The sequence below is a fragment of the Myxine glutinosa genome, chromosome 1, assembly GCF_964187855.1.
Source record: "Myxine glutinosa chromosome 1, kmMyxGlut1.1, whole genome shotgun sequence".
Lineage (NCBI taxonomy): Eukaryota > Metazoa > Chordata > Myxini > Myxiniformes > Myxinidae > Myxine > Myxine glutinosa.
Genome location: NC_136261.1, coordinates 9,596,112 through 9,613,444, shown reverse-complemented (window position 1 = coordinate 9,613,444; position 17,333 = coordinate 9,596,112).

Below are 17,333 nucleotides of genomic sequence, written 5' to 3'. Positions count from 1 at the left end.
GTTTGGTGGGCCTGACACGCTTGTTGTGGGGGCGGACGACGCGCTTGCAGTGTGCGCCCTAGCGAAAATGGACATCCAGCCGCTTTCGCTGTTCCCCAATCTAACCTCCGACTGTACCCCTGTCGCGGTGAAATCTCGGCGCTACTCTCGCGCAGACATGCAATTCATTGCGGACGAAACGGCTCAGCTCTTGAAAGACGGAATCATAGAACCTAGCAGGTCGCCGTGGCGCGCCCAGGTCTTGGTGGTGCGCAGCGAGGCCCACCGCAGACGCATGGTAATTGACTATTCCCAAACGATTAACCGCTTTACACAGCTGGATGCCTACCCCCTTCCGGGGATGGACGCGCTGGTGCAACAGGTGTCCCAGTATTCGGTCTATAGCACTCTCGATCTCCGTAGTGCGTACCACCAGATCCCTATCTCTATGGCGGATCGTATCTATACCGCTTTTGAGTCGGGGCAGCGGTTGTACCAATTTACGCGATTGCCTTTTGGGGTAACGAACGGGGTCGCTTGTTTCCAGAGGGCCATGGATGACCTCATTGCGCGGGAGCACTTAACCGATGTTTTCGTCTACCTCGATAATCTTACGGTTTGTGGATATGACCAAGGGCAACATGATGCTAATCTGAAGCGCTTCCTTGAGGTCGAGCAGAGGTATCACTTAACTATGAACGAGGATAAGTGCCAATACTCCCTACGCACGATAGATCTTCTGGGGTACACCGTGACCCATGGCTCTGTCGCTCCGGATAAGGAGCGTCTGTGACCTTTGCTCGACATGGCCCCTCCCTGCGATCGGGCGTCCCTGAAGCGCGTCCTCGGGCTATTCGCCCATTACTCCAAATGGGTGCAAAATTTCTCCGTGAAACTCGCCCCCTCGTGGCCTGCGACACCTTCCCACTGAGTCCAGCCGCATTGGCGGCCTTTGAAGGCCTTAAGGCCGACATCGCCCGAGCCGCCGTGGCGACAATCGACGAGAGCGGATCTTTCGTCCTCGAAAGTGACGCCTCGGATCAGGCCATCGCGGCGACCCTCTCCCAAGGGGGGCGTCCCGTGGCTTTCTTTTCACGGACTCTTACCACCACTGAGCGGAGACACTCGTCCGTCGAAAAGGAAGCGTATGCGATCGTCGAGTCTATTCGGCGATGGCGCCCGTACTTACTCGGGCGGTGCTTCCAAATCATCACGGACCAGCAAAGCGTGGCGTTCATGTACGACACCTTACACGCCCAGCGCATTAAGAATGAGAAAATCACTCGCTGGCGTATCGAACTCGCCGACTTCTGTTACACCATCAAATATCGCCCGGCGAAGGATAACCGGGCCGCCGATGCCTTATCACGACCGGCTACATGCGCGGGTATCACCTCTTTGGAGGGCCTACGTGTGCTGCATGCCACTGTGGGCCATCCCGGCGTAACGCGTTTCGCTCATTTTGTGCGGTGTGGCAATCTCCCATACTCAATTGACGATATCCGCCGTATCTGTCGCGACTGCGCTATCTGCGCGGAAATCAAACCGCGTTTCTATAACCCTCCCATGGGGACTCTGGTTAAGGCTACGCGACCGTGGGAATGCTTGGCGATGGATTTCAAGGGCCCATTGCCGGTGTCGAGCGGCTCTCGCTATCTGTTCACTATCGTCGATGAGTACTCGCGATTCCCCTTTGCTTATACGTGCACGGACATGACTGCTGCCACGGTGATGCGATGTTTACAGAACTTGTTCTCAATGTTCGGGTACCCGGCCTATGTCCATACCGACCGGGGTGTGGTCTTCTTGTCTCAGGAGGTGCGCGGCTATCTGCTCCAAAATAACATTGCTTCTAGTTACACCACGCCGTACAGACCCCATGCTAATGGGCAGATCGAACGCTTCAATGGGATTATCTGGAGGGCCGTCATGCTCAACCTCCGGACCCTCGGCCGGGGCCTCGATAAATGGGCTTGGTCGCTATCTGCGGCGTTGAACTCGATCAGGGCTCTCCTGTGTACGGCAACCAACCAAACTCCCCACGAGCGACTTTTCCACCACCCCAGGAGCACGGGGTGTATACGGTCTTTGCCCAGTTGGCTCGCTGGGCCCGGGCCGGCCTACCTTAAACGGGCGGTTTGCGCGAGCAAGTACGACCCCCTAGTGGACAAAGTGCAGATTTTCCAGGCTAATCCTGAGCATGCTCGTGTGATGACGGCTGATGGCCGTGAGACTACTGTCTCCGTCCGTCACCTTGCCCCTTGCGGGGTCGCCGACCTGAGTAGGGAATCGGACGGACCGACCGAACCCATCTATGAGACTATGGCCTCTCCCGACGCTCCCATCGCCGAAAGTCTACCGACTCTCCCCTCGCCGGGTCTACCTGGGCCCGACGACTGGTAGTTACCCCCTTCGTCACCCGACCCTGATTGCGCCTCCGACGCCGGGGACACAGGGATACGTGATGCCGTACCCGGGGAATTTCGGACGCGTGCTGGCAGAGAAATTCGCTGCCCGGCCCGATACGGTTGGGTCGACTGATGTTCCGTACCCTGTTCGTGCTGACGCTCGCTCGCTTCTAGCCGCACCGCCGTATAATTCTGACGGGGGGGGAGAATGTAGTGAAATCGTATTCGTACTGAACCCGGGGTGATGCTCGCTGCTCGTTGACACCGCTAGGGGCGTGACTATAAGACCCGCTGCTGCGGACGGTGCTCCGAGACTTCTCCTGTGACACGTTACATCTGGTAGACTCGCTAACGGTACGCCAGCATAGAATATTCAGCTTGCTTGCATTGAATGTTATGAATGGTCCCATGTGATGCCACATCGTATACTTATTGCATTTCCTGCATTACAGGATGATGTCATGATCTAAATGGAATTAAACCACAAGTTGGACTAAAGTTGTGTGGACCTGATTGGTTTTCCACAACAATCCCCTCTCCCCAAAACAATAAATGAAAAAGAAAGTAAGCCCTAACTGTCAGGGAATTTATTTTGATATATCTCGGAATTAGAGGAGAAAAACATCATTTAAGAACAAGAATAAAAGCTTTAATGCAGTAAAGCAGAAAAAAAAACTCCCCAAAAAATTCCCCCAAAAAATTCCTTGATCCGGACTAATATCCTGAGCTTCACCAAAAACTAATCAATTCTTCCTTATCCCAAGGGCAATAATCCCACCAACTTTCATCCAAATCCATTCAGAACTTTTTCATATATCTTGTTGACAAACACACGAACATACACACACACACACACACACACACACACACACTCAACCACACACGCACACACAGAAACACACTCAACCACACACAAACACACACACACACACACACACACACACACACACGGACGGACACGATTGAATGCATTACTCCCTGATGGGAGTAACTACACATAACAGGATATCTTAAAAAGTAATGGATGGATTTGAACGAAACTTGTTGGACAGGTTGTGTGTGTGATAAGGACGATTCGATTCAATTTAGGTGAAGATCCGGATCCGGATCCAGCTAGTAGAATTTTAAAGTGATTCTTCACCATTGAGTGATATGGCCAACCAGGCGGAGGTATCTCTACTGAGTGCCGTTCTAGTTATTCATGCCTCTAGCTTAACGGTTAAGGTGGCTGGCTTGAGATGTCAGGGTCCTGAGTTTCAGCCCCTGTCATGCCCTTGAATTAACACCAGGTGGGTATGTTCAGCCTTCCAATGTCGGCAGAATGAGCAGCAAATGACTGGTAATGGAGGTCACTACATCAGAGGCAGCCACGCCCCCAGGAAATGATGCAACCAGAAGCCACAGGCTACACACGAACCACCATTCATGATTCAATGAGGTTTGCATTTTGCAACTTAATATATGGATGATCTACACATCTCAGTGGAAACAAGCATTCTGAGTATTGCGCTGCAATACATGTCCCCTACTAAAGTTCAAAGGACCATAACTTTGTCAAAAATGATCGAATATGCAAATTTATGCACGGTTGATGCTGTTTTTCAAACTTGATCTGAGGTATGCTGAGACACATGTGTGTCACGCCTCGCCTCGTTGATAAGCCTGCAAGGTCGCTCCATGGAGCAGCCTGCACGTATTGCACTGTGTGAATTATATAATTACCAACTCACTGTCTGAGGTACTAGCGATTCAAGAGATATCCATTTTTAAAAATATTTTCGTTTAATTAACGATATCTGCCAAACCACGTGCCCGATCGCAAATTCCAAAAGGATATTTTAGTAGACTGACATGCTGAACAGATCTATGAAGTTTCCCCTCAATTGAGTCAAAAATGAGGGAGGAGCTCGACTTTAAAGGTTCATGCTTTAAAACGTCATAACTCTGAAACCATGTGATGCATGACGACATGCTCGTTGAGGTTTTTGTTCGTCATGAGTATGCGATTCTGCCTGCAAAGTTTGGCCTCGATCTGTTAAGCCGTTGCAGAGAAAAAGGGGTTTTCGTGTTTTCACGAAAAACAATATGGCGGCCGAACCACGTGACCTGTGACGTCATAATTACCATTAAAATATTCTTCAGACCGAGTCCCCCCTATGGTGAAAATTTGATCTCAATCGGTCCTATTATTACAGAGAAAATCTCGTTTAAAGGAAATTAAAACTTAAAATGGCACTGAGTTAAGGATCATCAGAATTGTCAGAATTCCCAAAGTTAAAAGTGCCATAACTTTGTCAAAAATGATCGAAACGTTAGGAGAAAACCATGTACCAAGTTTGAAATCATTAGCATTAAGAGTTTAGAAAAAAAGTCCGGAAAGCTGGTCTTTGCGTGACGGACTGACAGACTGACGGACTGACGGACTAACAGACGGAGGGACGGCGTGCAAACCTATAGTGCCCTCCGGTGTACACCGGCAGGGGACTAATAACGTGACAGACAGAGGGACGGGTGACAGAGAAATCCAGCCACTTTAAAATACGGATGATCTACACGTGTTGCCAAAATGAAAAGCCTTTTTGTTAGCTGCTCGGATTGCCGGATACCGACTTCATTTGTCAAGGATTTTAATTTTCTGTAGCACTTTTAAAAGTCAAGACTTCGGGTCCAAACTTCGTATTCAATGAAGAAAAGGCAAAAAGAAAACACTGCCTGTTGGTGTTTCTATCTGAATCCATGGCACACAATGGAGGGAACAACAACAACAACAACATGCATTTTAAGGCCATTTTCCCTGCTAGAGCGGGGGTTAGCCTTGCGGTCCCCATGACAATCTTCTCTATTTTGCCCTATTTTCTGCATCTCTCCTTGTTAACCCCCTTGCCCGCATTTCTTCTTCCACCATCTTAAGCCAAGTCTTTCTCAGTCTTCCCCGTCCTCTACTTCCTTCTACATTCATTTCCCTCACTCTTCTCAACCAGTCACTTTCACCTCAACACATGACCAAACCATCTCAACCTGTTCCTCTTCAAAGCATCAATCACAGGCTCTATTCCCATCATCTTTCGCAATTCATCATTTGTCTTCCTCTCTCTCAACTATACTCCACACATCCACCGAACCATTCGCATTTCTCCCTTTCCAGCCTTCGTTGCTGCTCTACATTCATGACCCATGTCTCGCTCCCATAAATCATAACACTTCTCACACATGCAGCATACACCTTTCCCTTCAGCTTCAACGACACTCCCCTCCTCATCAGCACGCCACTCAGTTCCCGAAACTTCTTCCATGCACATCTCACTCAAGCAACCGTTGCCGAGTCTGATCCACCTTCTCCATTCATTATGTCTCCGAGGTAGCAAAATGTTTTCACACCTTCCAGCTTCACGCCGTCTCCAAGATCCAACTCAACATTTCCTCCATCTGCAGCTCCCTCTGTGCACACCTTACATTTGAATGTAGCTGCCACACTGGTTAATGACCCTCTCAGACCACTACATTTTTGATGAACCCACTCAGTGCACATTGTACATTGAATGGAGTTCACTTCGACACCCATCCTGCACACAGCACATGGCCACTTCCCAGTTCTTTCCACCTCACCACATGCTTTACCACTTGCCATCACCTTCGCCTTTCCGATATTCACCTTCAGACCTTTTGTCTCCACACATTCCTTCCACTTGTTCATCTTTTCCTTCAGTCCATCCATACTTTCCGCAATCAACACCAGATCATCTGCATACAACAACTTCCATGGTAAACCCTCCTTTACGTTCTGAAACAGCACCTCCATCACAGCTACAAATAGTAGTGGACTTAGTACCGACCCCTGATGCACTCCCACCTTCACCTCAAACTCACCACTGTTCCCATCCTTCGTCCTTACAGCTGTGCATGCTCTTTTGTACATTGCCATCACTACTCTGATTAACCATTCCTCCACTTCTAACTTCCTCAATGCCCATGTCAATACTTCACGTGGAACCCTATCGAATGCTTTCTCCAGATCAACAAACCCAAGAAACAACTTCTTCCTCTTCTCCATGTACTTCTCCTGCAACTGCCTCACAATAAAGGGCGGGTCTGTCGTTCCTCTTCCTGGCATAAATCCAAACTGCATTTCGTCGATCTTCACCGTCTTCCTTGTCCTCCTCTCCAACACCCTTTCCAATACCTTCATTCCATGCTCCAATAACTTTATCGATCGGTACAAGCCACACTCCAGAGGGTCACCTTTCCCCTTGTATGGAGGGACGAGGGTACTCTGTTCCCAATCCACTGGATTGCGGCCTTCTTTCACCACCAGATTACAGATCTCTGTCATTTTCTTCACACCCCAACTTCCTGCTGCCTTCAACATATCTCCCACATCTCCCGTCGGCCCTCCCGCTTTTCTACTCTTCATTGCTTTTATCGCTTCCTCAACTTCCTTCTCAGTTATCGACTCTGCCGGTCCTAAAACTGGGTTATTGCCATCCCATTGTTAAACGTCTGGTTATTAAAACGTCTATGTTGCCATCCCATTCATTCTCTGTATTCAACAGCATTTCCACATATCTTTTCCATCTTCCTTTAATTCCATCTGGGTCCACAATGATTTGTCCCACTTCATCCTTAAAGCAACTCACCCCTGTCACATCACACCTCTCTTTCGCTATCTGCTTTGCAATCCTGAATACCGCTCTCTGACCCTCTTCCGAATCCAAGCGTTCTCCGAACATTTTCCTACATGCCTCCTGCGCCTTTGCTACCTCTTTCTTTGCAGCCTTCTTTGCTGCCTTATAACTTTCATGCTCTGCTTTTTCTGCTCCCGTACCCTTCGCCTTCTGCCACTCCTTGAACTTCTTCCTCTTCTCGTCAATCCTCTTTCCAACTTCATCATCCCACCACCATGTTTCCGAGTGCCTCGGTGGTCCTTTTGTCCATCCACATACCTCACCAACGGCTCCCAAAAGACTATCTTTCATTGACATCCAACCACGTTCAAGCTCAACCACATCATCCTCTACCCTACTCAGCCTCTCTTTTAATGCCTCCCTTACTGTCACCTCTTTCAACCTCCACACCTTCATTCTCGGTTGGTACTTTACCCGCCGAGCTCTCCTCGCACCTTTCACCCTTATGTCGCAGACAACCAAGTGGTGCTGTGAAACAGCCTCCTCCCCAGGGATCACCTTTGTGTCCCAGAGGTGCCCCCTATCTCGCCTACGCACCATCAGGTAGTCAACGGTTGTCGTCGACCCACCTGACGTGTATGTTACAAGCTTATTATCCCCTTTCTGGAACTGAGTATTACCAATCAACAAATCAGCTCCATCAGCATACTCCAAAATCCTTTCACTTTCTCCATTTCTCACACCATATCCGTAACCCCCATGAACTCCCTCAAAACCGTCCATACTCCTTCCCACATGTCCATTTAGGTCTCCTCCTACCACAACAACTTCCTCATCTTTCACGTTTTCCATCAGCTTCTCTATCGCACACCAGAACTTGTCCTTCTCTTCATCGCTCCGACCAACCTGCGGACCATATCCCGAGATGACGTTCACCAAGAGCTTTGCAATCATCATTTTCACCATCATCAACCTATCACTCACTCTAGTCACACTCACCACACTGTCTACAAACTCCTCAGAAAACAGGACACCAACACCATTCACGCCCTCCGGGCACCCTTGCCACGCAAACTTGTATTTCTGTCCCTGCCTACCCTTCACCATTCCCACACCACATCCCCACCATCTCGTCTCTTGCACACAACATATGTCCACTCTTCTTCTGACCAATACTTCCACCACTTCTCCTGATCTCCCTGTCATCGTCCCTGCATTCCCTGTCCCAAACCTCAGAAACCGATCTCCACTTCGGGGTGTACCCTGCCCATATGTAGTTGTAATTGTCATGGTTCTCTTTTTGAGGCAATGTTTTTATGGCCGGATGCCCTTTCTGACGCCAATCCTCTTTGTCGCCTCTTACGACACGCAGGGATTCGGTGTACCTATTCTAACCAGGGTACACACCGGGAAGGAACAATGGAGGGAACACAGGTTCAAATCTGCAGGTACCATTTATGTTTGTACATTGTCTACTAATGTCCTCAAAATTAACGCAAAGGTTCACCAACGTCTGCTAATGTCTTGTGATAAATGTTCAAGCTTCTTCGAAACATCGGGATGAGAGTTTAGAGGTGAGTCGGGATTCAAACCCAGGCTAGACAGCTCAGATTGGAGAGTGTACACCTCTAGACTATCCTGCCAGTCCTTATTGCCCTAAGACTACTGTTAAGAAATAACACATTTACAAAAAATACCAAACATGAAGCCATTTATTCACAAATTCATGTCAGTTTGTCCGTTAGTCGTATTCAACGGCTATATGGTCCCAATGTACGTAGACAAAAGACGTACATCACAAAGGTATGCCAGTGTGTCCACATCAATCAGAATGACAATAAAAAGGATTCCAAAAGCTTTTTATTAAGCGTACAATGTTTAATGGCACTCTAAATGCTGGCTAACTAAATGCTGGGCCCAAGATTTACGGCCTAGCCGGGCAGGCAACTCACCCTGCGGAATGGAGCGGAACATGTCTCGGTGTACGAGCGCCCGGTCTACAGAGACCTGCGCCCAATGGGGCACACCTGGCTGTCCGTGCACGGACAGCACGGTGTCAGACAGCGTATAAGATCTGTCGACCGTCCACAGCGCCAGCACTGAGGGCAGGACACACAGACCTTTAAAAATGGTGCGACGAGTAAAGAATAATACGAAAGCCTTAAATTAACGGTTCCTTGTACAAATATCACAAATGTCGATATGAAAAGCACACCAGGGCAGTGTGCACAAGCTCTTTGGAGAATTGAGAAGGCCTTGGTGGAAAATGAAAAGGTTGTGACGTCAAAGAAAGGTTGCCAAAACAACCGTGAGACCTTCTCAAAACATTTTCCCCATTTCCATTTCGACAAAGTCGAGCAAAGTGAGTTAACAGTAACTGCCACACAATACATCAATTTTCATCAAAACAAGGTGCACCTAACCACTGCGGACGTGTGTCCAATTACCTATATTATCCCTCGGAAAGTAGAAATGGCGGCGGGGCTCAAGTCGATCGAAGGCCGTGGAAAGGAAACTCTGGAGGCTTTGTAAGAACTCCAGAGCAGTCGAGGGGGTCTGCAGGGGCAAAAAAGGTAAAACGAATGATCGTGGATGAAACATGTTCCTTCATTTATTTCCCACTGGATGTGAAGCAATGAAAACCGGGCTTTACCGAGCCATCGGTTTGGAAATTGTCATTTTTTCAATTGAGGATGAAAATCTCACCAAATAGAGCGATAATCTTTTCCAGAAAAGTGGTCAAGGAACGGTGAGATGTTAATGTCGATGAGCGTGTTGTTGAAGGGACACTCATAAACCATGGGAGTCAAACTAAAAGTTAAAACTAATCGATTGACAACTTTGTTTTTCTCTGAACGTAACTTGGATACAAGCTTTTACTCCACATTCAATATTGAGGAAAAGCAATTCTCCTCCATGGGAAGCTACTAGTGCATACAAGGGCAGGAGTGTCCTCGGCCGACCTCTGTTCAGTGATGTGCTGCGGCACATTCTTGGAAATAAACTTCAGAATCTTCGTCATTTTTGAAAGAAATTTTAATACTCATAACATGTCAGACTCCATATCATAACTTTGAGAAGTTTATATTACACGGTAGTATGAAGAAGATAAAGAAAGCTGGTTTGTAATACCGACTACCACCATAGGTGGCACTTTTTCTGCTGCACACACACATATATACTGTCGCGGCCAAAAATATTGGCACCCTTGTACGTTTTTCAAATAATGCACCATTTCTTCCAGAAAATTGTTGAAATAAAAAAATATTTTGGTATCCACATTTGTATTTCTTTGGTTTGCAGTGAAACAAAACAAAAAAAGCTTAAACAGTACTAAATCTTAGCTTATTCCACACAGAAATCCTAAAATGGCCCTTTGGCACCTTTTAGAAGATGTTAGAAATAATTAGATTTCAAGCAGGTGATTCTCCTTTACTTTGGAATTGAACTCACCTGTGGTGAGTTGCAGGTGCCTGCAATATAAAAAAAATCACTCATTAAATCAGATTGATTAGCAAAAAGGAGTCATTCTGCTGTTTTGTGTCACTGTGTGTACTGCAATGAGAATGGAGAAAAGAAAGAAAACCAGAGAATTGTCTGAGGAGGTCAGACACAAGATTGTGGTCAAGCATGGACAATGTCAAGGCTACAAGTCCATTTCCAGAGATCTTGATGTTCCTGTGTCCACCGTACGCAATGTTATCAGTACATTTAAGGCCCATGGCACTGCAGCCAACCTCCCTGGATGTGGCCGCAAGAGAAAACCTGGTCTTTCTCCAATCGGGAGACAAATCTATGTCCATGCCCAAATCCATGATACGGTTTTCCAGAGGACCTGGGTTCGATTCCCGGTCTGGGCATGTAATTGTCCCACATATAACAATGTATGTATGTATGTGTGTATATATATATTCAAACATGTGGAGTGTGACGAGTGCTCCCCCAATCTCCTATGAATGCAAGTCCTGTGCATACGCAGACCAAATTGTCACCACCGACCCGGGGCTTTAGCCCGGCTTCTCTTGCACAAAGACAAATCTCACACTCTCACTACTCTCTATGAAAAGATCGACTGGACAACCCTCCCATCTATTTTCTGAAAAATCCTCTCCAAGAAGTTCTGTCACTCAAGCTTTTGGGTCTCACTATCTGCCATGATCTTTCCTGGGAAAACTACATTTCCAACCTGGCCTCCAAAGCCAGTCGCCGACTGGGCATCCTCCGTCGTGCGAAGTCCTTCCTTGGCACACCAGTGCTCCTCACCACATACAAGGCTTTCATCCACAGCTCAATGGAATACTGTTCCCCCCTCTGGGCCGGTGCTCCTGCCTCATACCTAGCTCGGCTTCACGCTGTTGAAACCAAAGCTTTCAGAATCATTGGAATCTCCCGCGATGAAGCTAACTCCAAGGGCCTCTCACTCACTCACCGCAGGCAGGTTGGTGGTCTTTCTGTCTTCTACCGACTCCTCTCCGGCCTAGGTCCCCCAGCTCTGTCTGTACACTGTCCCGCAGATACTCCTACAGGTCGCACAAGATCTGCTTGCAACCCTCTTATGGTTAAACTGCCAAAATCAAGATTCTCTGCTCACGTTCACTCTTTCATTCCTCTTTTCTCCCGCCCCTGGAACAAACTCCCTCACTCTCTTCAATTCCACTTCTCCCTCCAGGTCTTTAAAGCAGTTGTTCACCACCATCTCTTATCTTCCCCCATCCAAAACTTTGATCTTTTCTACCCCCATCAATACACCCTAGATCCACTTTTTTGAAATACCGACTTTTTTCCTGGAAGTCCTAGCAGTGTCCATGTATTTTTTTTTTTTTTTTTTTACCTTTCCCATCCCCCCCCCCCCCCCCCCACCATGCCCTCTCCCCCGAAGCCCTCTCCCTCCCACAGATCTCCCGATGTCCCTGTTATCTACTGTTGTACTAGTGTGCCTACCTGTCTCTCCCCATCTTGTCTCCCGCTCCCTTTATCATATGTTTTATGTGCCAGTTTGTTTTTATGTGATTAATGTTAGCTCTTACACGAGCCTCGATCTTGTACACACACAAAAAAAAGGGTGCCAATATTTTTGGCCACGACTGTATTAATATATACACACATACACATGTGCTGCATCATCAAGAATAGTGCTGCAGACCATAAGGGAATTGCGATGGTTGGGACATCTCATATAGAGTGGTTATAGTTGTACTCACATCGGGTAACTTGTCCCATTGCCCGACAAAGCGCTCATCCAACAGGTTGCTGAACGTTTGCAGAATGCTCTGCAAAATGAAACATTCTTGTGTACAGATTATCTATGTGACTGATGAGTCGCTGCATCCTTCACTCTCATGCACAGTTTTCTTTCCTCCATGAGAAATTATTTATTTATTATTTATATAACAAATTCCTCAAAGCATCAACTTATCAGTAGTAAGGCAAGGATCAGATCACATCATGAAACATGCTCTATAGAAAGCATCGGTGCTACCATATAGGTTTCTATGGCTACGGTTGCAATCCACGACGGGTCGCTACTCTAACACAATACATCAGGCAGGAATTTGGAATTTGTTCAGGGTGCCGGTGATTGCTCGCCTATTCTTTGCGAAGGACAACGTGGGATCTTTAACGTCCATCCGAGGGCCGGCACACACATTGATGGATCACCCTGTCTGTGAAACACCTGCATGGCAGTTTATAGCTGGGTCTGGATTCGAACCCAGGCTAGACAGCTTAGAGGCGAGAGTGCGTACCTCCAGGCCATGCTGCCAGCCACAGGCAAGGATCACGGATTGTTTTTCCCCCAGACAATCTACCACTGTTTCACCTGTATGTCGGAGATTGACGAGGCTGTACCCCTCTTCCCAAGTGAGTCGGTCACAAACTCCAGGATGTCAAGGCAGGCTGAAAGGTCTCCCGGGTATCGTGCTGGGCCGGCCGACATTCTGGCCAGGTCGTGAGCCATTGTTGAAGCCACTCCATCCGGCAAAACACCATGCTGCCCAGTAGCCTATCCGGGTGGTGAAACACGAATGACGAATGATTATGGGCATGTGTGTTTATAATGGAGATAGACGAAGGGAATGCAAGGAATCTTAGACAGCAGGAGGCCATTTTTCCCATCATGCCTGTGCTTTATCCGCATCCAATGAACTTAAACAGATTTGCTTATCTTCTAAGTATTAACACTGTTATTACATATAAAAATCAACTTTAACATCCACATCATATGAAGATCCGAAGCAGGAAATTTGGCAAGGATACCTGCACTCAATGATCAACTCTGTTCAAGATATCATGCAATAGTTATCTATCTAGATATTGAATGGATACCTGCTCTAAATCACAAATTAGGAAGTGGTGCTTGGTTTCAGCTGCTATAAATATGAGCTATCCAGCTGCCTGGCTGATATAAACCGAGCTATCCAGCTGCCCCAATTAATAATTATGTCAAAACAAAGGCTGGCATTCTGCTTGGTTTGCCAAGCTCGCTGTTTGAAGCGTGCAAGACCACCTTCATTCCAGGATTGCTGACTTACTCCGCTAACGCAGTCAATGCGTTGCCGTCATTGGAACCCTCCTCTCTCCCATTGGAGGCTGGAGTTCCCCAAGAAGGCGTTCTGGGCCCAGTGTTGTTCCTCATCTACATAAACAACCTCTAAGATGGTCTAGCAATATTTTTTCCTCTTTTCTGGCATTTCTGGAACTTCTTTCAAGAGTTGGTCAAATTCCATTCTTCCCTCCAGTAATTCGGGTTTGGTGGGATACTACCATCAATATCATCCCTCATTTGTATCTACTAGGGCGTGCCCGTACGTGGGTGCAAAAAAACATGCGTGCAAACAACAACAACAAAAAAAAACTTTGAAACCACGTGGCAGTAACGACCACAGAACCCCCCCCTCTATTTACATGAAATGGTTTGGTCCATTCGCAAAGCCAAAGCGAACGGCTTGCGAGTACGGTAGAACCCCCCCCCCCCCTCTATTTACATGAAATGGTTTGGTCCATTCGCAAAGCCAAAGCGAACGGCTTGCGAGTACGGTGACCATACCTTGGGAACCACTTGTCCGATTAATTTCAAACCTTGAAAAGGCACATCCTCGGGTCCCCAGCAATATACCTGGCAAGTTTCAAGTATATCGGACCCGTGGTTGTCGAGAAACAGCGGTCACAGACAAACACACAGACACACAGACACACACACATACACACAGAGATTACTGGAATTATAGATAGACTAGGGCATGCCCGTACTATATCTATATCTAAAATTATATCCCCCCCCCCTCTATTTACATGAAATGGTTTGGTCCAAAGCGAACGGCTTGCGAGTACGGTGACAATCCCCCCCCTCTATTTACATGAAATGGTTTGGTCCAAAGCGAACGGCTTGCGGAGTTTGGTAAAGAAATCGCCATAGCGTGCACAAACGCGCAGGAAAGCGAAAGAATCGCAAATTAGTTTTAATTAGTTTTAAAACATAGTTTAACGCCAACATAGCGGCAACATAGTTTGCCAACGTGAAATAAATGAATACGCTCTCAAATGTGCCGTCCGAGGCAGAGTCTGTTCGCCACGTTCGGCACACGTGATAACTCGCTGCTCTCTGATTGGTTGAATCGTTTTTTGGACATAGCTCGGTAACTACTTGTCCGATTAATATGAAACCTTGAAAAGGCACATCCTCGGGTCCCCAGCAATATACCTGGCAAGTTTCAAGTATATCGGACCCGTGGTTGTCGAGAAACAGCGGTCACAGACAAACACACAGACATACACACATACACACACACACACACACACACACACACACACACAGAGATTACTGGAATTATAGATAGATGATCATCTATACCCCCATTATCCCGCAATATCCAACCCTATTACCTGCAGGTTAACATGTTTCTTTCCCCCCTCTCTACCTGTTTGTCATTCACTAACTTGTGTTTTGGCCTGTTTCCCCACTGCTAGTGTGCTGACTTATTGCCCCATGTGACCTCATTCTTTTTGGAGCACAGTTTTGTATATAAAATTTTCAAACAAAGTTAATAAATAATTTCTGGCTGTTTTTGCAGTCTGTGAAAGAAACAGAACCTCATTCTGCTCAAGGTTGTACACTACTACCTGCAATATCACTCAGCCTGCACCTACTTTATAAGCCTATTTGCGAATGCCCGACCACACATTCGGAAAAGAATCAATCCACGGATGCATTTCTGGCTCGCTGGCATTCATCAGCGTGGAGCGGACCAACCACATCCCCAAGAGTGGAGCTGGCAAGCCATCCCATACGCAACAATAAAAGCACCTACAAGAGGAAGAACAGCCAGACCACCTCACTTTGAAATAAATATTGAAGGAATAAGATTCTTCTGGAGCAGTGAAAAAATTTTTGCCACCCGAACACCCGAATTGCATGGAATTACTCGCATCTTTGCAATTGGTTGATATGTGAGTTTGCATTCAAATTTGCTGCTCTTTTATACATACATACATATATATATATATATGTATATATATATATATATATATATATATATATATATATATATGTATATATATATATATATTATGTATATATATATGTTGGAACCCATCTGTGGATCGGTCCCATCGGCCGATGGGTCTGACCCATCTGCGGATGTGTTGTTCACCTTGAAGGAATGTGTTGCTATATAAAATGCCAGGAATTGCTATATAAACAATGGAGAGCAGTGTCTGCCAGTGCCACCAGCGAAGTAGCCCAGCGTTTTTAAATGGAGCGACATTATCTTATTTTCATCTTATCGACAAACGGTTATCGACAAACCACATGTCACGGACTGCTTTATAAACATTTCAAATTTCAAATTTCAAAAATAATTTCAAAAATATATTTGAATAAACATTTCAAATAAACATACTCATCCACCATTGATGCATACACATTCCTTCAAGGTGAACAACATCCGCAGATGGCGCAGACCCATCGCTATTTGATCTTCATTTCAACAATATTGATAGATAAAGGTGATATAATATAACAAATATCATGAAACATTTACATTTTGTAGTCCATTGTATAATTTAAATGAACATAAATGCAAATTTCGTATGTGGAAAAAGTAAGTACACCCTTGGCTCTAATAGGTGGTATTGCCCCCTTTGGCAGAAACAACCTCAAGTAGGTGTTTCTTATAACTGTCTACCAGTCTCTGACATCGACTGGGAGAAATTTTTGCCCACTCCTCCATGTAGAATTCTTTCAGCTGTGCGATGTTTGAGGGGTTTCTTGCATGCACAGCTCGTTTCAAATTCCCCCACAACATCTCGATGGGATTTAGATCCGGGCTTTGACTTGGCCATTCCAGAACCCTCCATTTCTTTCTTTTCAGCCATTCCTTGGTGGATTTACTGGTATGTTTAGGGTCATTGTCATGTTGCAAGGTCCACCTTCGATTGAGCTTCAACTTTCCGACAGATGGCCTCACATTATCCTCAAGCACCATCTGGTACAATGAAGAATTCATAGGGGATTCTATGATGGTGAGCTGCCCAGGCCCTGATGCAGCAAAGCTGCCCCAAACCATAATATTTCCACCACCGTGCTTTACAGTTGGTATCAGGTTCTTGTGGTCAAATGCTGTCTTTGGTTTTCGCCAAACATGTCTTCTGGTACTGTGGCCAAATAGCTCTATCTTTGACTCATCTGTCCAGAGCACATTGTTCCAGAAGTGCTGGTCTTTGCCTCTGTGTTCATTGGCAAACTTTAGTCTTGCCCTGATGTTCTTTCTGGACAGCAAAGGTTTCCCCCTGGCACACCTCCCATGTAGATCAAATTTGTGCAGCCTCTTTCTAATGGTAGACTCGTGCACTTTGACATCAACAGTGGCAAGAGCTACCTGTAAGTCCCGTGATGACATTCTGGGGTTCTTAGAGACGTCTTTCAGCATCTTGCGGTCTGCTCTCGGGCTGAACTTGCTGGGGCGGCCTGGCCTGAACAAGTTGGCAGTTGTTTGGAATCTTCTCCACTTGTAGATGATCTTCCGGACAGTCGAATGATTGATTTCAAATTGTTTGGAGATATTTTTAAATCCCTTCCCAGACTCGTAGGCATCGATAACCTTCTTTCTGAAGGCCTCAGAGAGCTCTTTTGATCTAGGCATGGTGATGCCGCACACTTCAATAACAAAGAGCAAACCAAACGAAATGTCTGAGGTTTAAATAAGACAGGTTCCTCCAAGATCCTCTCTAACGATGTTTTAATCATTTGCACCTGAGCTGGTGCACCTGATTCTAATTTTAAGTATTTGAAGTAGTGATAAATGTAGGGGTGTACTTACTTTTTCCA